This window comes from Ascaphus truei, unplaced genomic scaffold (assembly GCF_040206685.1).
Source record: "Ascaphus truei isolate aAscTru1 unplaced genomic scaffold, aAscTru1.hap1 HAP1_SCAFFOLD_439, whole genome shotgun sequence".
Lineage (NCBI taxonomy): Eukaryota > Metazoa > Chordata > Amphibia > Anura > Ascaphidae > Ascaphus > Ascaphus truei.
The window spans coordinates 14,894-42,451 of NW_027456770.1; the positions used below are offsets into that span (position 1 = coordinate 14,894).

Below are 27,558 nucleotides of genomic sequence, written 5' to 3' on the forward strand. Positions count from 1 at the left end.
AGGGGGCGTCCCCCCTAATAAATACAGAGAGGTCTGTATACGGCTGGGGTGGGGCAGAGATTTGGGGGGGGGGGGGGCAGTAAAGAAAGTGAAGCTGATCACGAGGCCGGCACATGGGGGTTTTAGCAGCTAAAGCCCCAGTTCTCACGGACCCCCTCCCTAAATCACAGAGCCTGGCATTGTACCCGATGGGGATGGTTCTTCTGGGCCGGTTCCGTGTTCTGCCGTCTCCCCGCCTCTTCATGTGACAGATCTGCAGCGCACATGTTCCCTAGTAGTATTTGTGCTGGTCTCTGGGGTGGGAAAGAGACTCGTTACCACTAACTGCAAAACTGCTGCCAGTCCTATTACCCTTCTCTGCCAGGGGGGCCTGTAACCCCTCGCTCCCCACTCATTGAGTGGCAGGATATTATGCCCCTTCCTGTTACCAATGAGTTAATGTTTTGTACGTCTCCCTCAGGGGGCAAAGCGCTTTACTCCTTTGGGTAAGAGGGGCTCCCGCACAGTACCACTGCTTTATTCCACTGCCCAATCCTGGGGTTATTCTGCTTCATTGGCATGAGGATCCGTTCCCAGTGGGTGTCCGGTATACAGAGGAAGAGAGATTACCAGTAATAAGCAGGGAGCGTGTAGTATGCTGTGAGGCCAGAGTCCCCATGTTAGGGCCATTCACACGCGTGTGCAGGGGGCAGGCGGTCTCAGTATATGGGATCAGGGTCAGAGGTCAGACCATACTGACCAACATCTGCAAACCCGTTTACGGGCGATTGGGCAGAAAAATACGGGACGTCCCTTCAGCTTCCATACACCTGCCCGGGATAAAGGGAAAACTCATCAAATCAGGGGGTACACAGAAATCGTGGGGTCGGGGACAAATATAGGAAGCAGCCCCCCCGCCCCCATGGATACTGGGAGGCGGAGAAGGTATGGGCCTGAGGGAGAAAGCAGGTATGGGGGTGTCACGTACAGTACACCTGTGAGCGCGTGACCTGTATATGGGACAAAGGTTAATACACATAGCTATCCACAGGGTCCCCCAAATGAACAAATCTCCCCTCAATCCGTCCCCAATATACCATCTGTGACGGGCAGCACACGTGTGAGCACGTGACATATATGTATCCGGGGTTAATACACACGGCTAACTCGCTGCCCCACCTTTCTCCTACGCAAGGTACTTCCAACAGGTTCATATTTACCCTCACTCTGTTACAATATATATTTATCCCACCGCTGCCACCACCAAAGGAATTATTCACAGATAAACATATAGAGTCTCTGGTCTCTGTTTATTAAAACTATGCCCTTATAACACACAGGAATCTGTTGTTGCAAAATGTGCCCAAAAACGAAAATTACAGTACTCTCTACAAAGCGTGCAACAGTTCAATAATTTCAGATTTAATATACAAAATATACAGTGTTTAGGTTACAGATTAGGCGAACAGGAACATACAGTTATAAGAAATGCAGACAGTGTCATCAAATTAAAAAAAGATAAACAAAGAATTTCTATACGTTACCAGTAACACAAAGGTAACGCATAGGTTTGGCGTTGAAAAGTGCGAGACTTCACGTACCTTGTTGATGTCAGATACTCCCTTGGTTGAAATGTAACTCCTAATGAACAAAATAGGGCTTTATATGCTATCACCTTTCTGTATTATATATATTACTAGCTGACAGACCTGGCGTTGCCTGGGATGTAAATGCGTAATAGGTAGTATTATTTATAAATCGTGGAACAATAGGTTGAGTATTTGTTGGAAAGGTTGGCTAATAATATTGAAAAGAAAGATGGAAGAAAATGTAATACGATGTTGTATAAAAATGGATTATTGCTGGGAAAGTGGCAGTGCAGCGTGCCCACGCCCCCCCCCCCTTCCCACCCTCCCCCGCCTTAATTTACCCTTTTTTTTTTTTTTTTATGTGTTGTCCCCCCAAGTTTAAAATACATAAATATCCCAACTGGTTATAGAGACACCATGTTCAACGCATGAACACTTAGGGCTCCAGAAGGAGAATGTAGCAGTATCGTACATGAATGTAATACTGTGAATGTTCGTGTTATTTGTATTGCGATGCTATTTATATTGAAAATCTTCCAATAAACTTGAAGTTATAAAAAAAAAAAAAAATGGATTATTGTAAACACACCACAGTACAATGTATATTTTGGTGACATAAGTGATGTAAAAATGTGAGGCGTGTGTCCTGCTAGGGTGTGAGCGTGTGTGAGGCGGCGGGTGGGTGTTCAGTACGGGTGACGCGTGGGTAGTGAGTGCTGGCTGTGGGTCGGGGTCCTGCTAGGGTGTGAGGCGGCGGGTGTGTGGCGAGTGTGGCAGGTGTCTGTTGAGTGCGTGCGGCGGCTGTGTGGCGCAGGGGTGTGAGCGGTGGGTGGGTGAAAGGCAGAGGTGGGAGGGCGGCCGAAAGGCGTTGAAGGGTGGGGCTGCTGCAACCGCCATGCCCCGCCTGGGGGAGGGAGAAATAAAATAAAAACACAAACAAAAATCGTGCACCCCCCAGTTTGCAAACCCTGGTCTAATAGCGCTTATATAGCGACAACTTGCTGCAGAGCAAAATAAATGTGAGTGCAAGCCATAATTCAAAATGTTTTATTTAAATAAGAAAACAGTTAAATACATGAAACAGCATTAAAATTGAAACTCAAGCGTGTTTCTTTTCATTACACAAAGTGCCAACAAGCTGCCAGCATCTTACCTCCAACTAAACGGATTACCGTCCAACAATTGTTCCCTTATCAAAAGTTTACCCTGGAATGGCATGTTCCCTCTTTGCTTCACCTTTGGGGATAACCACTAATTTAAAAAAAAGTCTGACGAGCATTGTATTGGCTCTTTAGATGACAAAACTTCTTGTGCCCCATACAGCTTATTAGACCATCTGTCAGGGAGTATTATACCCCTATTTCATATAGCAGCCTTGCTGTGCAGTTATAAAGGGATCTTTGGGAGACTGCCTGTGTCTTCTTGTTTGTTTGTTGATGCAATGGTACCCAGTTTATTTAAGGCCTTAGAATGAGGGGCATTTCACAAGCTTGGCGAGGCCATAAACTTGTGACAAGGGGATCGGTGGGGACATTTCTACTCATCTCAGGAGAGTCCTTTAACTTGAAGCTGTAGATGACGTCTTGTAGGTTAAAACCCATGAACTTTCAACTGGTCATCCTTAGCAAGTACAACCTGAAAGAAAGTCGCAAGATGTGAGCATTCAACATAGATACACACACACCTGCAACAATGGGTGGCTATGAAAACCTGGCGTCTTAATGAAGGGCACAAACCCTCAAAGGAGACAGGTAATAACTAGATATATTGCACTTAAAGCCTTTAACTAGTTTCTTTTTATCGTAATCATCAGCGATGCCCTGTACTGTAGTGAGGGTCTTTCTGCCGTTCCTCTGCTGGATCCTTATATGAATCATCACTCTTACTGGCATCAGCAAAGGGGTCTCAACAAAGAAAAAAAAGCCAACATTAATATTTGTGACAATACAGTATGCATACGCGTATGAACCATGTGAATGCACCCTCAGGATGCGTTTATAGTGCAGGCTACGGCGACGTCGCAACAAGTCACATGGTCTGCCGCGGGTGCCCATAGTGGGCGCGACTGTGCTGCAGAGCAACGGCAATCACCGGTAGTCAAAGGATTTTTACTTTTTCGGCAATCACCGAGTAACGTAAGCAGTTCAGCTAATGAGGGCTCACAGCCGCGGACCCAGTCACCCTTCCTCGGGCTCCTGCGCAAAGTACAGGAATCGCAATAGCTACGGCTGATGTCACGCGGTTGCGTAGCCAGCACAGTAAGCGCAGCCTTATTGTGGCAGGTAGGGTTGCCACCACGGGTCTGCCAGTGACATCTCAGGGCGGCAGCGCCCATCACCATGGCTCTGTGACATATATCAGAACCACAAGAGAAGGGGGTGTCCCCATTATCATTATAGGGCAGGGTCAGGATATGTATTTTATGTGACTTTAGTATACTTGCGGGCTACATATGGGACACGTCTTGTGGTTTCATATATTAGGTTCCAAGCACCGTCAGTGGTCATTATATTATAGTCTATTGACTTAATTACTACATATCTTTTGTAGCCGGCGTTCCTTCTCGTTCACACACCAATTCATTGCAAAAAGTCTCTGGGACTGTCTGTAATAGAAGGTGGCAGGGGCATCCCCCAATGGTCACCCACAGCAGAGCGCGAGAGAGAGCACGAGAGACAGTACGAGAGTGAACGAGGTCGAGATAGAGAGGAGAAAGCACGAGAGAGAGAGGAGAAAGCACGAGAGAACAGAAAGATAGAGTGAACAGAGAGCACGAGAGACTTAGGAGAGCGCACAATCACCCACACAGCCCCTCACGTGATGTAATAACGAAGCGCCAGGGGCGCTGCGGGTGACGACACGAACAGGACGCCGGGCCACACGCCCTGGCCGTGACGTCACCGCGAACGGCTGCGCCACAAGAAGGGAGCCGGCGGCCATCTTTGTGTTCACCCCCCTCCCCCCCCAACCGTAACACCGGCGCCGGGGGGAGAAGGGGGAGGGCATAACGCGGCCCCCCCGGTGTACCGCACCACCGGCCGCGGTTATACCGCCCTTGCGGGAAGTTCAACAATGGCGGTCACGTCATTAACACGGATATATACAACCGTATCACCTGGGACGTCATTAACACGGATATATATAACCGTATCACCTGGGCGGGTAACGGGCGGGGGGTTCCCCGGGGTGAGGGCGGTATAAGAGGGGGGAAGCGGTCACTCACCGAAGGATTAGAGGTTCTGAATAGCGGACATACGATAAAATGCGGGGTTCCTGGGCGGCGCGGCGCAGTGAGGCGGGATACGGAGACAGAGCGGCTGCTGGTGACGGGAGCTGGGTGCACACGTGGTCGGCAAAATGGCGGCGGCGCCATTATTCCCCCGGCGCGTAATTATGACGCGCGCCGCCGCCGCCGCCCTGGGGAGTTGTGGGTGGGCGGGAGGAAGCGTCATTGGGGCGGGCGAGGCAGCGGCAGCCATCTTGAAAGCTGGCAGGCGGCTTTGCTACACACGGAGGGGTAAGGGAACCGCCTGCCAGCCTTCAAGATGGCTGCAGCTGCCTCGCCCGCCCCAATGACGCTTCCTCCACGGCGTGCGTCAGAATTACGCGCCGGGGGAGGGTTATATAAGGCGCCGGCGCCATTTTGCCGCCACGTGTGCACCCAGCTCCCAACACCAGCAGCCGCTCTGTCTCCGTATCCCGCCTCACTGCGGCGCGCCGCCCAGGAACCCCGCATCTTATCGTATGTCAGCTATCCAGAACCTCTAATCCTTCGGTGAGTGACCGCTTCCCCCCTCTTATACCGCCCTCACCCCGGGGAACCCCCCACCCGTTACCCGCCCAGTTGATACGGTTATATCTACTATATATTTGTGAAAGTGTTCAATGTGTCCGTGTCTGTATGTGTCTCCCTGTGTCCCTACACAGACAGGACACACACACACATATACAGAAAGGACACACACACACACTATCTGTACCCCCTTTCACCCCCCTCCACTCCCCTTTCACCCCCCTCCACTCCCCTTTCACCCCCCTCCACTCCCCTTTCACCCCCCTCCACTCCCCTTTCACCCCCCTCCACTCCCCTTTCACCCCCCTCCACTCCCCTTTCACCCCCCTCCACTCCCCTTTCACCCCCCTCCACTCCCCTTTCACCCCCCTCCACTCCCCTTTCACCCCCCTCCACTCCCCTTTCACCCCCCTCCACTCCCCTTTCACCCCCCTCCACTCCCCTTTCACCCCCCTCCACTCCCCTTTCACCCCCCTCCACTCCCCTTTCACCCCCCTCCACTCCCCTTTCACCCCCCTCCACTCCCCTTTCACCCCCCTCCACTCCCCTTTCACCCCCCTCCACTCCCCTTTCACCCCCCTCCACTCCCCTTTCACCCCCCTCCACTCCCCTTTCACCCCCCTCCACTCCCCTCCACTCCCCCTCCACTCCCCTTTCACCCCCCTCCACTCCCCTTTCACTCCCCTTTCACCCCCCTCCACTCCCCTTTCACCCCCCTCCACTCCCCTTTCACCCCCCTCCACTCCCCTTTCACCCCCCTCCACTCCCCTTTCACCCCCCTCCACTCCCCTTTCACCCCCCTCCACTGCTAGACTGACTGCTGTTTGCTAGACTGACTGCTGTTTGCTAGACTGACTGCTGTTTGCTAGACTGACTGCTGTTTGCTAGACTGACTGCTGTTTGCTAGACTGACTGCTGTTTGCTAGACTGACTGCTGTTTGCTAGACTGACTGCTGTTTGCTAGACTGACTGGTGACTGCTGTTTGCTAGACTGACTGGTGACTGCTGTTTGCTAGACTGACTGGTGACCGCTGTTTGCTAGACTGACTGGTGACCGCTGTTTGCTAGACTGACTGGTGACCGCTGTTTGCTAGACTGACTGGTGACCGCTGTTTGCTAGACTGACTGGTGACTGCTGTTTGCTAGACTGACTGGTGACTGGTGTTTGCTAGACTGACTGCTGTTTGCTAGACTGACTGGTGACTGCTGTTTGCTAGACTGACTGGTGTTTGCTAGACTGACTGGTGACTGGTGTTTGCTAGACTGACTGCTGTTTGCTAGACTGACTGCTGTTTGCTAGACTGACTGCTGTTTGCTAGACTGACTGCTGTTTGCTAGACTGACTGCTGTTTGCTAGACTGACTGGTGACTGCTGTTTGCCAGACTGACTGGTGACTGCTGTTTGCCAGACTGACTGGTGACTGCTGTTTGCCAGACTGACTGGTGACTGCTGTTTGCCAGACTGACTGGTGACTGCTGTTTGCTAGACTGACTGGTGACTGCTGTTTGCTAGACTGACGACTGCTGTTTGCTAGACTGACGACTGCTGTTTGCTAGACTGACTGGTGACTGCTGTTTGCTAGACTGACTGGTGACTGCTGTTTGCTAGACTGACTGGTGTTTGCTAGACTGACTGGTGACTGCTGTTTGCTAGACTGACTGGTGTTTGCTAGACTGACTGGTGACTGCTGTTTGCTAGACTGACTGGTGACTGGTTTTTGCTAGACTGACTGGTGACTGGTGTTTGCTAGACTGACTGGTGACTGGTGTTTGCTAGACTGACTGCTGTTTGCTAGACTGACTGGTGACTGCTGTTTGCTAGACTGACTGCTGTTTGCTAGACTGACTGGTGACTGGTGTTTGCTAGACTGACTGGTGACTGGTGTTTGCTAGACTGACTGGTGACTGCTGTTTGCTAGACTGACTGGTGACTGCTGTTTGCTAGACTGACTGCTGTTTGCTAGACTGACTGCTGTTTGCTAGACTGACTGGTGACTGCTGTTTGCTAGACTGACTGGTGACTGCTGTTTGCTAGACTGACTGGTGACTGCTGTTTGCTAAAAGGACTGCTGTTTGCTAGACTGACTGGTGACTGCTGTTTGCTAGACTGACTGGTGACTGCTGTTTGCTAGACTGACTGGTGACTGCTGTTTGCTAGACTGACTGGTGTTTGCTAGACTGACTGGTGACTGCTGTTTGCTAGACTGACTGGTGACTGCTGTTTGCTAGACTGACTGGTGACTGCTGTTTGCTAGACTGACTGGTGACTGCTGTTTGCTAGACTGACTGGTGACTGCTGTTTGCTAGACTGACTGGTGTTTGCTAGACTGACTGGTGACTGCTGTTTGCTAGACTGACTGGTGACTGCTGTTTGCTAGACTGACTGGTGACTGCTGTTTGCTAGACTGACTGGTGACTGGTGTTTGCTAGACTGACTGGTGACTGGTGTTTGCTAGACTGACTGCTGTTTGCTAGACTGACTGCTGACTGGTGTTTGCTAGACTGACTGCTGTTTGCTAGACTGACTGCTGTTTGCTAGACTGACTGCTGTTTGCTAGACTGACTGCTGTTTGCTAGACTGACTGCTGTTTGCTAGACTGACTGCTGTTTGCTAGACTGACTGGTGACTGGTGTTTGCTAGACTGACTGCTGTTTGCTAGACTGACTGCTGTTTGCTAGACTGACTGCTGTTTGCTAGACTGACTGCTGTTTGCTAGACTGACTGCTGTTTGCTAGACTGACTGCTGTTTGCTAGACTGACTGCTGTTTGCTAGACTGATTGCTGTTTGCTAGACTGATTGCTGTTTGCTAGACTGATTGCTGTTTGCTAGACTGATTGCTGTTTGCTAGACTGATTGCTGTTTGCTAGACTGATTGCTAGACTGATTGCTGTTTGCTAGACTGACTGCTGTTTGCTAGACTGACTGCTGTTTGCTAGACTGACTGCTGTTTGCTAGACTGACTACTGTTTGCTAGACTGACTGGTGACTGCTGTTTGCTAGACTGACTGGTGACTGCTGTTTGCTAGACTGACTGGTGACTGCTGTTTGCTAGACTGACTGCTGTTTGCTAGACTGACTGGTGACTGGTGTTTGCTAGACTGACTGGTGACTGGTGTTTGCTAGACTGACTGCTAGACTGACTGCTGTTTGCTAGACTGATTGCTGTTTGCTAGACTGACTGCTGTTTGCTAGACTGACTGCTGTTTGCTAGACTGACTGCTGTTTGCTAGACTGACTGCTGTTTGCTAGACTGACTGCTGTTTGCTAGACTGACTGCTGTTTGCTAGACTGACTGCTGTTTGCTAGACTGTCTGCTGTTTGCTAGACTGATTGCTGTTTGCTAGACTGATTGCTGTTTGCTAGACTGATTGCTGTTTGCTAGACTGATTGCTGTTTGCTAGACTGATTGCTGTTTGCTAGACTGATTGCTGTTTGCTAGACTGATTGCTGTTTGCTAGACTGATTGCTGTTTGCTAGACTGATTGCTGTTTGCTAGACTGATTGCTGTTTGCTAGACTGATTGCTGTTTGCTAGACTGATTGCTGTTTGCTAGACTGATTGCTGTTTGCTAGACTGATTGCTGTTTGCTAGACTGATTGCTGTTTGCTAGACTGATTGCTGTTTGCTAGACTGATTGCTGTTTGCTGTTTGCTAGACTGATTGCTGTTTGCTAGACTGATTGCTGTTTGCTAGACTGATTGCTGTTTGCTAGACTGACTGGTGACTGCTGTTTGCTAGACTGACTGGTGACTGCTGTTTGCTAGACTGACTGGTGACTGCTGTTTGCTAGACTGACTGGTGACTGCTGTTTGCTAGACTGACTGGTGACTGCTGTTTGCTAGACTGACTGGTGACTGCTGTTTGCTAGACTGACTGGTGACTGCTGTTTGCTAGACTGACTGGTGACTGCTGTTTGCTAGACTGACTGGAGACTGGTGTTTGCTAGACTGACTGGTGACTGCTGTTTGCTAGACTAACTGCTGTTTGCTAGACTGACTGGAGACTGGTGTTTGCTAGACTGACTGGTGACTGCTGTTTGCTAGACTGACTGCTGTTTGCTAGACTGACTGCTGTTTGCTAGACTGACTGCTGTTTGCTAGACTGACTGCTGTTTGCTAGACTGACTGCTGTTTGCTAGACTGACTGCTGTTTGCTAGACTGACTGCTGTTTGCTAGACTGACTGCTGTTTGCTAGACTGACTGGTGACTGGTGTTTGCTAGACTGACTGCTGTTTGCTAGACTGACTGCTAGACTGACTGCTGTTTGCTAGACTGACTGCTGTTTGCTAGACTGACTGCTGTTTGCTAGACTGACTGCTGTTTGCTAGACTGACTGCTGTTTGCTAGACTGACTGCTGTTTGCTAGACTGACTGCTGTTTGCTAGACTGACTGCTGTTTGCTAGACTGACTGCTGTTTGCTAGACTGACTGCTGTTTGCTAGACTGACTGGTGACTGGTGTTTGTTAGACTGACTGGTGACTGATGTTTGTTAGACTGACTGGTGACTGGTGTTTGTTAGACTGACTGGTGACTGGTGTTTGTTAGACTGACTGGTGACTGGTGTTTGCTAGACTGACTGGTGACTGCTGTTTGCTAGACTGACTGGTGACTGCTGTTTGCGAGACTGACTGGTGACTGGTGTTTGCTAGACTGACTGGTGTTTGCTAGACTGACTGGTGGCTGCTGTTTGCTAGACTGACTGCTGACTGCTGTTTGCTAGACTGACTGCTGACTGCTGTTTGCTAGACTGACTGCTGACTGCTGTTTGCTAGACTGACTGCTGACTGCTGTTTGCTAGACTGACTGCTGACTGCTGTTTGCTAGACTGACTGCTGACTGCTGTTTGCTAGACTGACTGCTGACTGCTGTTTGCTAGACTGACTGCTGACTGCTGTTTGCTAGACTGACTGCTGTTTGCTAGACTGACTGCTGTTTGCTAGACTGACTGCTGTTTGCTAGACTGACTGCTGTTTGCTAGACTGACTGCTGTTTGCTAGACTGACTGCTGTTTGCTAGACTGACTGCTGTTTGCTAGACTGACTGCTGTTTGCTAGACTGACTGCTGTTTGCTAGACTGACTGCTGTTTGCTAGACTGACTGCTAGACTGACTGCTGTTTGCTAGACTGACTGCTAGACTGACTGCTGTTTGCTAGACTGACTGCTGTTTGCTAGACTGACTGCTGTTTGCTAGACTGACTGCTGTTTGCTAGACTGACTGCTGTTTGCTAGACTGACTGCTGTTTGCTAGACTGACTGCTGTTTGCTAGACTGACTGCTGTTTGCTAGACTGACTGCTGTTTGCTAGACTGACTGCTGTTTGCTAGACTGACTGCTGTTTGCTAGACTGACTGCTGTTTGCTAGACTGACTGCTGTTTGCTAGACTGACTGGTGACTGGTGTTTGCTAGACTGACTGGTGTTTGCTAGACTGACTGGTGACTGGTGTTTGCTAGACTGACTGGTGTTTGCTAGACTGACTGGTGACTGGTGTTTGCTAGACTGACTGGTGACTGGTGTTTGCTAGACTGACTGGTGTTTGCTAGACTGACTGGTGACTGGTGTTTGCTAGACTGACTGGTGACTGCTGTTTGCTAGACTGACTGGTGACTGCTGTTTGCTAGACTGACTGGTGACTGCTGTTTGCTAGACTGACTGCTGTTTGCTAGACTGACTGCTGACTGGTGTTTGCTAGGCTGACTGGTGTTTGCTAGACTGACTGCTGTTTGCTAGACTGACTGCTGTTTGCTAGACTGACTGCTGTTTGCTAGACTGACTGCTGTTTGCTAGACTGACTGCTGTTTGCTAGACTGACTGCTGTTTGCTAGACTGACTGCTGTTTGCTAGACTGACTGCTGTTTGCTAGACTGACTGCTGACTGCTGTTTGCTAGACTGACTGCTGACTGCTGTTTGCTAGACTGATTGCTGTTTGCTAGACTGATTGCTGTTTGCTAGACTGATTGCTGTTTGCTAGACTGATTGCTGTTTGCTAGACTGATTGCTGTTTGCTAGACTGATTGCTGTTTGCTAGACTGATTGCTGTTTGCTAGACTGACTGGTGTTTGCTAGACTGACTGGTGACTGGTGTTTGCTAGACTGACTGGTGTTTGCTAGACTGACTGGTGACTGGTGTTTGCTAGACTGACTGGTGTTTGCTAGACTGACTGGTGACTGGTGTTTGCTAGACTGACTGGTGACTGGTGTTTGCTAGACTGACTGGTGACTGGTGTTTGCTAGACTGACTGGTGTTTGCTAGACTGACTGGTGACTGCTGTTTGCTAGACTGACTGGTGACTGCTGTTTGCTAGACTGACTGGTGACTGCTGTTTGCTAGACTGACTGGTGACTGCTGTTTGCTAGACTGACTGGTGACTGCTGTTTGCTAGACTGACTGGTGACTGCTGTTTGCTAGACTGACTGCTGTTTGCTAGACTGACTGCTGTTTGCTAGACTGACTGCTGTTTGCTAGACTGACTGCTGTTTGCTAGACTGACTGCTGTTTGCTAGACTGACTGCTGTTTGCTAGACTGACTGCTGTTTGCTAGACTGACTGCTGTTTGCTAGACTGACTGCTGTTTGCTAGACTGACTGCTGTTTGCTAGACTGACTGCTGTTTGCTAGACTGACTGCTGTTTGCTAGACTGACTGCTGTTTGCTAGACTGACTGCTGTTTGCTAGACTGACTGCTGTTTGCTAGACTGACTGCTGTTTGCTAGACTGACTGCTGTTTGCTAGACTGACTGCTGTTTGCTAGACTGACTGCTGTTTGCTAGACTGACTGCTGTTTGCTAGACTGACTGCTGTTTGCTAGACTGACTGCTGTTTGCTAGACTGACTGCTGTTTGCTAGACTGACTGCTGTTTGCTACACTGACTGCTGTTTGCTACACTGACTGCTGTTTGCTAGACTGACTGCTGTTTGCTAGACTGACTGCTGTTTGCTAGACTGACTGCTGTTTGCTAGACTGACTGCTGTTTGCTAGACTGACTGCTGTTTGCTAGACTGACTGCTGTTTGCTACACTGACTGCTGTTTGCTAGACTGACTGCTGTTTGCTAGACTGACTGCTGTTTGCTACACTGACTGCTGTTTGCTACACTGACTGCTGTTTGCTACACTGACTGCTGTTTGCTACACTGACTGCTGTTTGCTACACTGACTGCTGTTTGCTACACTGACTGCTGTTTGCTACACTGACTGCTGTTTGCTACACTGACTGCTGTTTGCTACACTGACTGCTGTTTGCTACACTGACTGCTGTTTGCTACACTGACTGCTGTTTGCTACACTGACTGCTGTTTGCTACACTGACTGCTGTTTGCTACACTGACTGCTGTTTGCTACACTGACTGCTGTTTGCTACACTGACTGCTGTTTGCTACACTGACTGCTGTTTGCTACACTGACTGCTGTTTGCTACACTGACTGCTGTTTGCTACACTGACTGCTGTTTGCTACACTGACTGCTGTTTGCTACACTGACTGCTGTTTGCTACACTGACTGCTGTTTGCTACACTGACTGCTGTTTGCTACACTGACTGCTGTTTGCTACACTGACTGCTGTTTGCTACACTGACTGCTGTTTGCTACACTGACTGCTGTTTGCTACACTGACTGCTGTTTGCTACACTGACTGCTGTTTGCTACACTGACTGCTGTTTGCTACACTGACTGCTGTTTGCTACACTGACTGCTGTTTGCTAGACTGACTGCTGTTTGCTAGACTGACTGCTGTTTGCTAGACTGACTGCTGTTTGCTAGACTGACTGCTGTTTGCTAGACTGACTGCTGTTTGCTAGACTGATTGCTGTTTGCTAGACTGATTGCTGTTTGCTAGACTGATTGCTGTTTGCTGTTTGCTAGACTGATTGCTGTTTGCTAGACTGATTGCTGTTTGCTAGACTGATTGCTGTTTGCTAGACTGATTGCTGTTTGCTAGACTGATTGCTGTTTGCTAGACTGACTGGTGACTGGTGTTTGCTAGACTGACTGGTGACTGGTGTTTGCTAGACTGACTGGTGACTGGTGTTTGCTAGACTGACTGGTGACTGGTGTTTGCTAGACTGACTGGTGACTGGTGTTTGCTAGACTGACTGGTGACTGGTGTTTGCTAGACTGACTGGTGACTGGTGTTTGCTAGACTGACTGGTGACTGGTGTTTGCTAAACTGACTGGTGACTGGTGTTTGCTAAACTGACTGGTGTTTGCTAGACTGACTGGTGTTTGCTAGACTGACTGGTGTTTGCTAGACTGACTGGTGTTTGCTAGACTGACTGGTGTTTGCTAGACTGATTGCTGTTTGCTAGACTGACTGGTGACTGCTGTTTGCTAGACTGACTGGTGACTGCTGTTTGCTAGACTGACTGGTGTTTGCTAGACTGACTGCTGTTTGCTAGACTGATTGCTGTTTGCTAGACTGATTGCTGTTTGCTAGACTGATTGCTGTTTGCTGTTTGCTAGACTGATTGCTGTTTGCTAGACTGATTGCTGTTTGCTAGACTGATTGCTGTTTGCTAGACTGATTGCTGTTTGCTAGACTGATTGCTGTTTGCTAGACTGACTGGTGACTGGTGTTTGCTAGACTGACTGGTGACTGGTGTTTGCTAGACTGACTGGTGACTGGTGTTTGCTAGACTGACTGGTGACTGGTGTTTGCTAGACTGACTGGTGACTGGTGTTTGCTAGACTGACTGGTGACTGGTGTTTGCTAGACTGACTGGTGACTGGTGTTTGCTAGACTGACTGGTGACTGGTGTTTGCTAGACTGACTGGTGACTGGTGTTTGCTAAACTGACTGGTGACTGGTGTTTGCTAAACTGACTGGTGTTTGCTAGACTGACTGGTGTTTGCTAGACTGACTGGTGTTTGCTAGACTGACTGGTGTTTGCTAGACTGACTGGTGTTTGCTAGACTGATTGCTGTTTGCTAGACTGACTGGTGACTGCTGTTTGCTAGACTGACTGGTGACTGCTGTTTGCTAGACTGACTGGTGACTGCTGTTTGCTAGACTGACTGGTGACTGCTGTTTGCTAGACTGACTGGTGACTGCTGTTTGCTAGACTGACTGGTGACTGCTGTTTGCTAGACTGACTGGTGACTGCTGTTTGCTTGACTGACTGGTGACTGCTGTTTGCTAGACTGACTGGTGACTGCTGTTTGCTAGACTGACTGGTGACTGCTGTTTGCTAGACTGACTGGTGACTGCTGTTTGCTAGACTGACTGTTGTTTGCTAGACTGACTGGTGACTGCTGTTTGCTAGACTGACTGGTGACTGCTGTTTGCTAGACTGACTGCTGTTTGCTAGACTGACTGCTGACTGGTGTTTGCTAGACTGACTTGTGTTTGCTAGACTGACTGCTGACTGGTGTTTGCTAGACTGACTGGTGACTGGTGTTTGCTAGACTGACTGGTGACTGGTGTTTGCTAGACTGACTGGTGACTGGTGTTTGCTAGACTGACTGGTGTTTGCTAGACTGACTGGTGACTGCTGTTTGCTAGACTGACTGGTGTTTGCTAGACTGACTGGTGACTGCTGTTTGCTAGACTGACTGGTGACTGCTGTTTGCTAGACTGACTGCTGTTTGCTAGACTGACTGGTGACTGGTGTTTGCTAGACTGACTGGTGACTGGTGTTTGCTAGACTGACTGGTGACTGCTGTTTGCTAGACTGACTGGTGACTGCTGTTTGCTAGACTGACTGGTGACTGCTGTTTGCTAGACTGACTGGTGACTGCTGTTTGCTAGACTGACTGGTGTTTGCTAGACTGACTGGTGACTGCTGTTTGCTAGACTGACTGGTGACTGCTGTTTGCTAGACTGACTGGTGACTGCTGTTTGCTAGACTGACTGGTGACTGCTGTTTGCTAAACTGACTGGTGACTGCTGTTTGCTAGACTGACTGCTGTTTGCTAGACTGACTGCTGACTGGTGTTTGCTAGACTGACTGGTGACTGCTGTTTGCTAGACTGACTGGTGTTTGCTAGACTGACTGGTGACTGGTGTTTGCTAGACTGACTGGTGACTGGTGTTTGCTAGACTGACTGGTGACTGGTGTTTGCTAGACTGACTGCTAGACTGACTGCTGTTTGCTAGACTGATTGCTGTTTGCTAGACTGACTGCTGTTTGCTAGACTGACTGCTGTTTGCTAGACTGACTGCTGTTTGCTAGACTGACTGCTGTTTGCTAGACTGACTGCTGTTTGCTAGACTGACTGCTGTTTGCTAGACTGACTGCTGTTTGCTAGACTGATTGCTGTTTGCTAGACTGACTGCTGTTTGCTAGACTGACTGCTGTTTGCTAGACTGATTGCTGTTTGCTAGACTGATTGCTGTTTGCTAGACTGATTGCTGTTTGCTAGACTGATTGCTGTTTGCTAGACTGATTGCTGTTTGCTAGACTGATTGCTGTTTGCTAGACTGATTGCTGTTTGCTAGACTGATTGCTGTTTGCTAGACTGATTGCTGTTTGCTAGACTGATTGCTGTTTGCTAGACTGATTGCTGTTTGCTAGACTGATTGCTGTTTGCTAGACTGATTGCTGTTTGCTGTTTGCTAGACTGATTGCTGTTTGCTAGACTGATTGCTGTTTGCTAGACTGATTGCTGTTTGCTAGACTGACTGGTGTTTGCTAGACTGACTGGTGACTGCTGTTTGCTAGACTGACTGGTGACTGCTGTTTGCTAGACTGACTGGTGACTGCTGTTTGCTAGACTGACTGGTGACTGCTGTTTGCTAGACTGACTGGTGACTGCTGTTTGCTAGACTGACTGGTGACTGCTGTTTGCTAGACTGACTGGTGACTGCTGTTTGCTAGACTAACTGCTGTTTGCTAGACTGACTGCTGTTTGCTAGACTGACTGCTGTTTGCTAGACTGACTGCTGTTTGCTAGACTGACTGCTGTTTGCTAGACTGACTGCTGTTTGCTAGACTGACTGCTGTTTGCTAGACTGACTGCTGTTTGCTAGACTGACTGCTGTTTGCTAGACTGACTGCTGTTTGCTAGACTGACTGGTGACTGCTGTTTGCTAGACTGACTGCTGTTTGCTAGACTGACTGGTGACTGGTGTTTGCTAGACTGACTGGTGACTGGTGTTTGCTAGACTGACTGGTGACTGGTGTTTGCTAGACTGACTGGTGACTGGTGTTTGCTAGACTGACTGGTGACTGCTGTTTGCTAGACTGACTGGTGACTGCTGTTTGCTAGACTGACTGGTGACTGCTGTTTGCTAGACTGACTGGTGACTGCTGTTTGCTAGACTGACTGGTGTTTGCTAGACTGACTGGTGACTGCTGTTTGCTAGACTGACTGGTGACTGCTGTTTGCTAGACTGACTAGTGACTGCTGTTTGCTAGACTGACTGGTGACTGCTGTTTGCTAAACTGACTGGTGACTGCTGTTTGCTAGACTGACTGCTGTTTGCTAGACTGACTGCTGACTGGTGTTTGCTAGACTGACTGGTGACTGCTGTTTGCTAGACTGACTGGTGTTTGCTAGACTGACTGGTGACTGGTGTTTGCTAGACTGACTGGTGACTGGTGTTTGCTAGACTGACTGGTGACTGGTATTTGCTAGACTGACTGCTAGACTGACTGCTGTTTGCTAGACTGATTGCTGTTTGCTAGACTGACTGCTGTTTGCTAGACTGACTGCTGTTTGCTAGACTGACTGCTGTTTGCTAGACTGACTGCTGTTTGCTAGACTGACTGCTGTTTGCTAGACTGACTGCTGTTTGCTAGACTGACTGCTGTTTGCTAGACTGATTGCTGTTTGCTAGACTGACTGCTGTTTGCTAGACTGTCTGCTGTTTGCTAGACTGTCTGCTGTTTGCTAGACTGATTGCTGTTTGCTAGACTGATTGCTGTTTGCTAGACTGATTGCTGTTTGCTAGACTGATTGCTGTTTGCTAGACTGATTGCTGTTTGCTAGACTGATTGCTGTTTGCTAGACTGATTGCTGTTTGCTAGACTGATTGCTGTTTGCTAGACTGATTGCTGTTTGCTAGACTGATTGCTGTTTGCTAGACTGATTGCTGTTTGCTAGACTGATTGCTGTTTGCTAGACTGATTGCTGTTTGCTAGACTGATTGCTGTTTGCTAGACTGATTGCTGTTTGCTAGACTGATTGCTGTTTGCTAGACTGATTGCTGTTTGCTGTTTGCTAGACTGATTGCTGTTTGCTAGACTGATTGCTGTTTGCTAGACTGATTGCTGTTTGCTAGACTGACTGGTGTTTGCTAGACTGACTGGTGTTTGCTAGACTGACTGGTGACTGCTGTTTGCTAGACTGACTGGTGACTGCTGTTTGCTAGACTGACTGGTGACTGCTGTTTGCTAGACTGACTGGTGACTGCTGTTTGCTAGACTGACTGGTGACTGCTGTTTGCTAGACTGACTGGTGACTGCTGTTTGCTAGACTGACTGGAGACTGGTGTTTGCTAGACTGACTGGTGACTGCTGTTTGCTAGACTAACTGCTGTTTGCTAGACTGACTGCTGACTGCTGTTTGCTAGACTGACTGCTGTTTGCTAGACTGACTGCTGTTTGCTAGACTGACTGCTGTTTGCTAGACTGACTGCTGTTTGCTAGACTGACTGCTGTTTGCTAGACTGACTGCTGTTTGCTAGACTGACTGGTGACTGGTGTTTGCTAGACTGACTGCTGTTTGCTAGACTGACTGCTAGACTGACTGCTGTTTGCTAGACTGACTGCTGTTTGCTAGACTGACTGCTGTTTGCTAGACTGACTGCTGTTTGCTAGACTGACTGCTGTTTGCTAGACTGACTGCTGTTTGCTAGACTGACTGCTGTTTGCTAGACTGACTGCTGTTTGCTAGACTGACTGGTGACTGGTGTTTGTTAGACTGACTGGTGACTGATGTTTGTTAGACTGACTGGTGACTGGTGTTTGTTAGACTGACTGGTGACTGGTGTTTGTTAGACTGACTGGTGACTGGTGTTTGCTAGACTGACTGGTGACTGCTGTTTGCTAGACTGACTGGTGACTGCTGTTTGCGAGACTGACTGGTGACTGGTGTTTGCTAGACTGACTGGTGTTTGCTAGACTGACTGGTGGCTGCTGTTTGCTAGACTGACTGCTGTTTGCTAGACTGATTGCTGTTTGCTAGACTGATTGCTGTTTGCTAGACTGACTGCTGTTTGCTAGACTGATTGCTGTTTGCTAGACTGACTGGTGTTTGCTAGACTGACTGGTGACTGGTGTTTGCTAGACTGACTGGTGTTTGCTAGACTGACTGGTGACTGGTGTTTGCTAGACTGACTGGTGTTTGCTAGACTGACTGGTGACTGGTGTTTGCTAGACTGACTGGTGACTGGTGTTTGCTAGACTGACTGGTGACTGGTGTTTGCTAGACTGACTGGTGACTGGTGTTTGCTAGACTGACTGGTGTTTGCTAGACTGACTGGTGACTGCTGTTTGCTAGACTGACTGGTGACTGCTGTTTGCTAGACTGACTGGTGACTGCTGTTTGCTAGACTGACTGGTGACTGCTGTTTGCTAGACTGACTGGTGACTGCTGTTTGCTAGACTGACTGCTGTTTGCTAGACTGACTGGTGACTGCTGTTTGCTAGACTGACTGCTGTTTGCTAGACTGACTGCTGTTTGCTAGACTGACTGCTGTTTGCTAGACTGACTGCTGTTTGCTAGACTGACTGCTGTTTGCTAGACTGACTGCTGTTTGCTAGACTGACTGCTGTTTGCTAGACTGACTGCTGTTTGCTAGACTGACTGCTGTTTGCTACACTGACTGCTGTTTGCTACACTGACTGCTGTTTGCTACACTGACTGCTGTTTGCTACACTGACTGCTGTTTGCTACACTGACTGCTGTTTGCTACACTGACTGCTGTTTGCTACACTGACTGCTGTTTGCTACACTGACTGCTGTTTGCTACACTGACTGCTGTTTGCTACACTGACTGCTGTTTGCTACACTGACTGCTGTTTGCTACACTGACTGCTGTTTGCTAGACTGATTGCTGTTTGCTAGACTGACTGGTGACTGGTGTTTGCTAGACTGACTGGTGACTGGTGTTTGCTAGACTGACTGGTGACTGGTGTTTGCTAGACTGACTGGTGACTGGTGTTTGCTAGACTGACTGGTGACTGGTGTTTGCTAGACTGACTGGTGACTGGTGTTTGCTAGACTGACTGGTGACTGGTGTTTGCTAGACTGACTGGTGACTGGTGTTTGCTAGACTGACTGGTGACTGGTGTTTGCTAAACTGACTGGTGACTGGTGTTTGCTAAACTGACTGGTGTTTGCTAGACTGACTGGTGTTTGCTAGACTGACTGGTGTTTGCTAGACTGACTGGTGTTTGCTAGACTGACTGGTGTTTGCTAGACTGATTGCTGTTTGCTAGACTGACTGGTGACTGCTGTTTGCTAGACTGACTGGTGACTGCTGTTTGCTAGACTGACTGGTGACTGCTGTTTGCTAGACTGACTGGTGATTGCTGTTTGCTAGACTGACTGGTGACTGCTGTTTGCTAGACTGACTGGTGACTGCTGTTTGCTAGACTGACTGGTGACTGCTGTTTGCTAGACTGACTGGTGACTGCTGTTTGCTTGACTGACTGGTGACTGCTGTTTGCTAGACTGACTGGTGACTGCTGTTTGCTAGACTGACTGGTGACTGCTGTTTGCTAGACTGACTGGTGACTGCTGTTTGCTAGACTGACTGGTGACTGCTGTTTGCTAGACTGACTGGTGACTGCTGTTTGCTAGACTGACTGTTGTTTGCTAGACTGACTGGTGACTGCTGTTTGCTAGACTGACTGGTGACTGCTGTTTGCTAGACTGACTGCTGTTTGCTAGACTGACTGCTGACTGGTGTTTGCTAGACTGACTTGTGTTTGCTAGACTGACTGCTGACTGGTGTTTGCTAGACTGACTGGTGACTGGTGTTTGCTAGACTGACTGGTGACTGGTGTTTGCTAGACTGACTGGTGTTTGCTAGACTGACTGGTGACTGGTGTTTGCTAGACTGACTGGTGTTTGCTAGACTGACTGGTGACTGCTGTTTGCTAGACTGACTGGTGTTTGCTAGACTGACTGGTGACTGCTGTTTGCTAGACTGACTGGTGACTGCTGTTTGCTAGACTGACTGGTGACTGCTGTTTGCTAGACTGACTGGTGACTGCTGTTTGCTAGACTGACTGCTGTTTGCTAGACTGATTGCTGTTTGCTAGACTGATTGCTGTTTGCTAGACTGATTGCTGTTTGCTAGACTGACTGCTGTTTGCTAGACTGATTGCTGTTTGCTAGACTGACTGGTGTTTGCTAGACTGACTGGTGACTGGTGTTTGCTAGACTGACTGGTGTTTGCTAGACTGACTGGTGACTGGTGTTTGCTAGACTGACTGGTGTTTGCTAGACTGACTGGTGACTGGTGTTTGCTAGACTGACTGGTGACTGGTGTTTGCTAGACTGACTGGTGACTGGTGTTTGCTAGACTGACTGGTGACTGGTGTTTGCTAGACTGACTGGTGTTTGCTAGACTGACTGGTGACTGCTGTTTGCTAGACTGACTGGTGACTGCTGTTTGCTAGACTGACTGGTGACTGCTGTTTGCTAGACTGACTGGTGACTGCTGTTTGCTAGACTGACTGGTGACTGCTGTTTGCTAGACTGACTGGTGACTGCTGTTTGCTAGACTGACTGCTGTTTGCTAGACTGACTGGTGACTGCTGTTTGCTAGACTGACTGCTGTTTGCTAGACTGACTGCTGTTTGCTAGACTGACTGCTGTTTGCTAGACTGACTGCTGTTTGCTAGACTGACTGCTGTTTGCTAGACTGACTGCTGTTTGCTAGACTGACTGCTGTTTGCTAGACTGACTGCTGTTTGCTAGACTGACTGCTGTTTGCTAGACTGACTGCTGTTTGCTAGACTGACTGCTGTTTGCTACACTGACTGCTGTTTGCTACACTGACTGCTGTTTGCTACACTGACTGCTGTTTGCTACACTGACTGCTGTTTGCTACACTGACTGCTGTTTGCTAGACTGATTGCTGTTTGCTAGACTGACTGGTGACTGGTGTTTGCTAGACTGACTGGTGACTGGTGTTTGCTAGACTGACTGGTGACTGGTGTTTGCTAGACTGACTGGTGACTGGTGTTTGCTAGACTGACTGGTGACTGGTGTTTGCTAGACTGACTGGTGACTGGTGTTTGCTAGACTGACTGGTGACTGGTGTTTGCTAGACTGACTGGTGACTGGTGTTTGCTAGACTGACTGGTGACTGGTGTTTGCTAAACTGACTGGTGACTGGTGTTTGCTAAACTGACTGGTGTTTGCTAGACTGACTGGTGTTTGCTAGACTGACTGGTGTTTGCTAGACTGACTGGTGTTTGCTAGACTGACTGGTGTTTGCTAGACTGATTGCTGTTTGCTAGACTGACTGGTGACTGCTGTTTGCTAGACTGACTGGTGACTGCTGTTTGCTAGACTGACTGGTGACTGCTGTTTGCTAGACTGACTGGTGATTGCTGTTTGCTAGACTGACTGGTGACTGCTGTTTGCTAGACTGACTGGTGACTGCTGTTTGCTAGACTGACTGGTGACTGCTGTTTGCTAGACTGACTGGTGACTGCTGTTTGCTTGACTGACTGGTGACTGCTGTTTGCTAGACTGACTGGTGACTGCTGTTTGCTAGACTGACTGGTGACTGCTGTTTGCTAGACTGACTGGTGACTGCTGTTTGCTAGACTGACTGGTGACTGCTGTTTGCTAGACTGACTGGTGACTGCTGTTTGCTAGACTGACTGTTGTTTGCTAGACTGACTGGTGACTGCTGTTTGCTAGACTGACTGGTGACTGCTGTTTGCTAGACTGACTGCTGTTTGCTAGACTGACTGCTGACTGGTGTTTGCTAGACTGACTTGTGTTTGCTAGACTGACTGCTGACTGGTGTTTGCTAGACTGACTGGTGACTGGTGTTTGCTAGACTGACTGGTGACTGGTGTTTGCTAGACTGACTGGTGTTTGCTAGACTGACTGGTGACTGGTGTTTGCTAGACTGACTGGTGTTTGCTAGACTGACTGGTGACTGCTGTTTGCTAGACTGACTGGTGTTTGCTAGACTGACTGGTGACTGCTGTTTGCTAGACTGACTGGTGACTGCTGTTTGCTAGACTGACTGCTGTTTGCTAGACTGACTGGTGACTGGTGTTTGCTAGACTGACTGGTGACTGGTGTTTGCTAGACTGACTGGTGACTGGTGTTTGCTAGACTGACTGGTGACTGCTGTTTGCTAGACTGACTGGTGACTGCTGTTTGCTAGACTGACTGGTGACTGCTGTTTGCTAGACTGACTGGTGACTGCTGTTTGCTAGACTGACTGGTGTTTGCTAGACTGACTGGTGACTGCTGTTTGCTAGACTGACTGGTGACTGCTGTTTGCTAGACTGACTGGTGACTGCTGTTTGCTAGACTGACTGGTGACTGCTGTTTGCTAAACTGACTGGTGACTGCTGTTTGCTAGACTGACTGCTGTTTGCTAGACTGACTGCTGACTGGTGTTTGCTAGACTGACTGGTGACTGCTGTTTGCTAGACTGACTGGTGTTTGCTAGACTGACTGGTGACTGGTGTTTGCTAGACTGACTGGTGACTGGTGTTTGCTAGACTGACTGGTGACTGCTGTTTGCTAGACTGACTGCTGTTTGCTAGACTGACTGCTGTTTGCTAGGCTGACTGCTGTTTGCTAGGCTGACTGCTGTTTGCTAGACTGACTGCTGTTTGCCAGACTGACTGCTGTTTGCTAGACTGACTGGTGACTGCTGTTTGCTAGACTGACTGGTGACTGGTGTTTGCTAGACTGACTGGTGTTTGCTAGACTGACTGGTGACTGGTGTTTGCTAGACTGATTGCTGTTTGCTAGACTGACTGCTGTTTGCTACACTGACTGCTGTTTGCTACACTGACTGCTGTTTGCTACACTGACTGCTGTTTGCTACACTGACTGCTGTTTGCTACACTGACTGCTGTTTGCTACACTGACTGCTGTTTGCTACACTGACTGCTGTTTGCTACACTGACTGCTGTTTGCTACACTGACTGCTGTTTGCTACACTGACTGCTGTTTGCTAGACTGACTGCTGTTTGCTAGACTGACTGCTGTTTGCTAGACTGACTGCTGTTTGCTAGACTGATTGCTGTTTGCTAGACTGATTGCTGTTTGCTGTTTGCTAGACTGATTGCTGTTTGCTAGACTGATTGCTGTTTGCTAGACTGATTGCTGTTTGCTAGACTGATTGCTGTTTGCTAGACTGATTGCTGTTTGCTAGACTGACTGGTGACTGGTGTTTGCTAGACTGACTGGTGACTGGTGTTTGCTAGACTGACTGGTGACTGGTGTTTGCTAGACTGACTGGTGACTGGTGTTTGCTAGACTGACTGGTGACTGGTGTTTGCTAGACTGACTGGTGACTGGTGTTTGCTAGACTGACTGGTGACTGGTGTTTGCTAGACTGACTGGTGACTGGTGTTTGCTAGACTGACTGGTGACTGGTGTTTGCTAGACTGACTGGTGACTGGTGTTTGCTAAACTGACTGGTGACTGGTGTTTGCTAAACTGACTGGTGTTTGCTAGACTGACTGGTGTTTGCTAGACTGACTGGTGTTTGCTAGACTGACTGGTGTTTGCTAGACTGACTGGTGTTTGCTAGACTGATTGCTGTTTGCTAGACTGACTGGTGACTGCTGTTTGCTAGACTGACTGGTGACTGCTGTTTGCTAGACTGACTGGTGACTGCTGTTTGCTAGACTGACTGGTGATTGCTGTTTGCTAGACTGACTGGTGACTGCTGTTTGCTAGACTGACTGGTGACTGCTGTTTGCTAGACTGACTGGTGACTGCTGTTTGCTAGACTGACTGGTGACTGCTGTTTGCTTGACTGACTGGTGACTGCTGTTTGCTAGACTGACTGGTGACTGCTGTTTGCTAGAGTGACTGGTGACTGCTGTTTGCTAGACTGACTGGTGACTGCTGTTTGCTAGACTGACTGGTGACTGCTGTTTGCTAGACTGACTGGTGACTGCTGTTTGCTAGACTGACTGTTGTTTGCTAGACTGACTGGTGACTGCTGTTTGCTAGACTGACTGGTGACTGCTGTTTGCTAGACTGACTGCTGTTTGCTAGACTGACTGCTGACTGGTGTTTGCTAGACTGACTTGTGTTTGCTAGACTGACTGCTGACTGGTGTTTGCTAGACTGACTGGTGACTGGTGTTTGCTAGACTGACTGGTGACTGGTGTTTGCTAGACTGACTGGTGTTTGCTAGACTGACTGGTGACTGGTGTTTGCTAGACTGACTGGTGTTTGCTAGACTGACTGGTGACTGCTGTTTGCTAGACTGACTGGTGTTTGCTAGACTGACTGGTGACTGCTGTTTGCTAGACTGACTGGTGACTGCTGTTTGCTAGACTGACTGCTGTTTGCTAGACTGACTGGTGACTGGTGTTTGCTAGACTGACTGGTGACTGGTGTTTGCTAGACTGACTGGTGACTGGTGTTTGCTAGACTGACTGGTGACTGCTGTTTGCTAGACTGACTGGTGACTGCTGTTTGCTAGACTGACTGGTGACTGCTGTTTGCTAGACTGACTGGTGACTGCTGTTTGCTAGACTGACTGGTGTTTGCTAGACTGACTGGTGACTGCTGTTTGCTAGACTGACTGGTGACTGCTGTTTGCTAGACTGACTGGTGACTGCTGTTTGCTAGACTGACTGGTGACTGCTGTTTGCTAAACTGACTGGTGACTGCTGTTTGCTAGACTGACTGCTGTTTGCTAGACTGACTGGTGACTGGTGTTTGCTAGACTGACTGGTGTTTGCTAGACTGACTGGTGACTGCTGTTTGCTAGACTGACTGGTGACTGCTGTTTGCTAGACTGACTGGTGACTGCTGTTTGCTAGACTGACTGGTGACTGCTGTTTGCTAGACTGACTGGTGACTGCTGTTTGCTAGACTGACTGGTGACTGCTGTTTGCTAGACTGACTGCTGTTTGCTAGACTGACTGGTGACTGCTGTTTGCTAGACTGACTGCTGTTTGCTAGACTGACTGCTGTTTGCTAGACTGACTGCTGTTTGCTAGACTGACTGCTGTTTGCTAGACTGACTGCTGTTTGCTAGACTGACTGCTGTTTGCTAGACTGACTGCTGTTTGCTAGACTGACTGCTGTTTGCTAGACTGACTGCTGTTTGCTAGACTGACTGCTGTTTGCTAGACTGACTGCTGTTTGCTAGACTGACTGCTGTTTGCTAGACTGACTGCTGTTTGCTAGACTGACTGCTGTTTGCTAGACTGACTGCTGTTTGCTAGACTGACTGCTGTTTGCTACACTGACTGCTGTTTGCTACACTGACTGCTGTTTGCTACACTGACTGCTGTTTGCTACACTGACTGCTGTTTGCTACACTGACTGCTGTTTGCTACACTGACTGCTGTTTGCTACACTGACTGCTGTTTGCTACACTGACTGCTGTTTGCTACACTGACTGCTGTTTGCTACACTGACTGCTGTTTGCTACACTGACTGCTGTTTGCTACACTGACTGCTGTTTGCTACACTGACTGCTGTTTTCTACACTGACTGCTGTTTTCTACACTGACTGCTGTTTGCTACACTGACTGCTGTTTGCTACACTGACTGCTGTTTGCTACACTGACTGCTGTTTGCTACACTGACTGCTGTTTGCTACACTGACTGCTGTTTGCTACACTGACTGCTGTTTGCTACACTGACTGCTGTTTGCTACACTGACTGCTGTTTGCTACACTGACTGCTGTTTGCTACACTGACTGCTGTTTGCTACACTGACTGCTGTTTGCTACACTGACTGCTGTTTGCTACACTGACTGCTGTTTGCTACACTGACTGCTGTTTGCTACACTGACTGCTGTTTGCTACACTGACTGCTGTTTGCTACACTGACTGCTGTTTGCTACACTGACTGCTGTTTGCTACACTGACTGCTGTTTGCTACACTGACTGCTGTTTGCTACACTGACTGCTGTTTGCTACACTGACTGCTGTTTGCTACACTGACTGCTGTTTGCTAGACTGACTGCTGTTTGCTAGACTGACTGCTGTTTGCTAGACTGATTGCTGTTTGCTAGACTGATTGCTGTTTGCTAGACTGATTGCTGTTTGCTAGACTGATTGCTGTTTGCTAGACTGATTGCTGTTTGCTAGACTGACTGGTGACTGGTGTTTGCTAGACTGACTGGTGACTGGTGTTTGCTAGACTGACTGGTGACTGGTGTTTGCTAGACTGACTGGTGACTGGTGTTTGCTAGACTGACTGGTGACTGGTGTTTGCTAGACTGACTGGTGACTGGTGTTTGCTAGACTGACTGGTGACTGGTGTTTGCTAGACTGACTGGTGACTGGTGTTTGCTAAACTGACTGGTGTTTGCTAGACTGACTGGTGTTTGCTAGACTGACTGGTGTTTGCTAGACTGACTGGTGTTTGCTAGACTGACTGGTGTTTGCTAGACTGATTGCTGTTTGCTAGACTGACTGGTGACTGCTGTTTGCTAGACTGACTGGTGACTGCTGTTTGCTAGACTGACTGGTGACTGCTGTTTGCTAGACTGACTGGTGATTGCTGTTTGCTAGACTGACTGGTGACTGCTGTTTGCTAGACTGACTGGTGACTGCTGTTTGCTAGACTGACTGGTGACTGCTGTTTGCTAGACTGACTGGTGACTGCTGTTTGCTTGACTGACTGGTGACTGCTGTTTGCTAGACTGACTGGTGGCTGCTGTTTGCTAGACTGACTGCTGTTTGCTAGACTGATTGCTGTTTGCTAGACTGATTGCTGTTTGCTAGACTGATTGCTGTTTGCTAGACTGACTGCTGTTTGCTAGACTGATTGCTGTTTGCTAGACTGACTGGTGTTTGCTAGACTGACTGGTGACTGGTGTTTGCTAGACTGACTGGTGTTTGCTAGACTGACTGGTGACTGGTGTTTGCTAGACTGACTGGTGTTTGCTAGACTGACTGGTGACTGGTGTTTGCTAGACTGACTGGTGACTGGTGTTTGCTAGACTGACTGGTGACTGGTGTTTGCTAGACTGACTGGTGTTTGTTAGACTGACTGGTGACTGCTGTTTGCTTGACTGACTGGTGACTGCTGTTTGCTAGACTTACTGGTGACTGGTGTTTGC

At 48.8% G+C, this 27,558-nt stretch overlaps 2 long non-coding RNA genes across 2 annotated transcripts in view; one reads left to right on the forward strand and one right to left on the reverse strand.

The window, feature by feature from the left end:
* Window positions 1-2,601: 2,601 nt before the first annotated feature.
* On the reverse strand, window positions 2,602-4,942 carry LOC142484850 (uncharacterized). Its single transcript, XR_012798296.1, has 2 exons — window positions 4,792-4,942; window positions 2,602-3,472 (listed from the first exon to the last, which is right to left on the reverse strand). It is a non-coding gene; the product is annotated as an uncharacterized LOC142484850 (long non-coding RNA).
* Window positions 4,943-5,181: 239 nt separating this feature from the next.
* The window catches only part of LOC142484849 (uncharacterized), a 36,583-nt gene continuing 14,206 nt past the window's right edge, over window positions 5,182-27,558 (forward strand). Inside the window, exon 1 of the long non-coding RNA XR_012798295.1 lies at window positions 5,182-5,343. This is a non-coding gene — a long non-coding RNA (uncharacterized LOC142484849). The remainder of the gene's footprint in view (window positions 5,344-27,558) is intronic.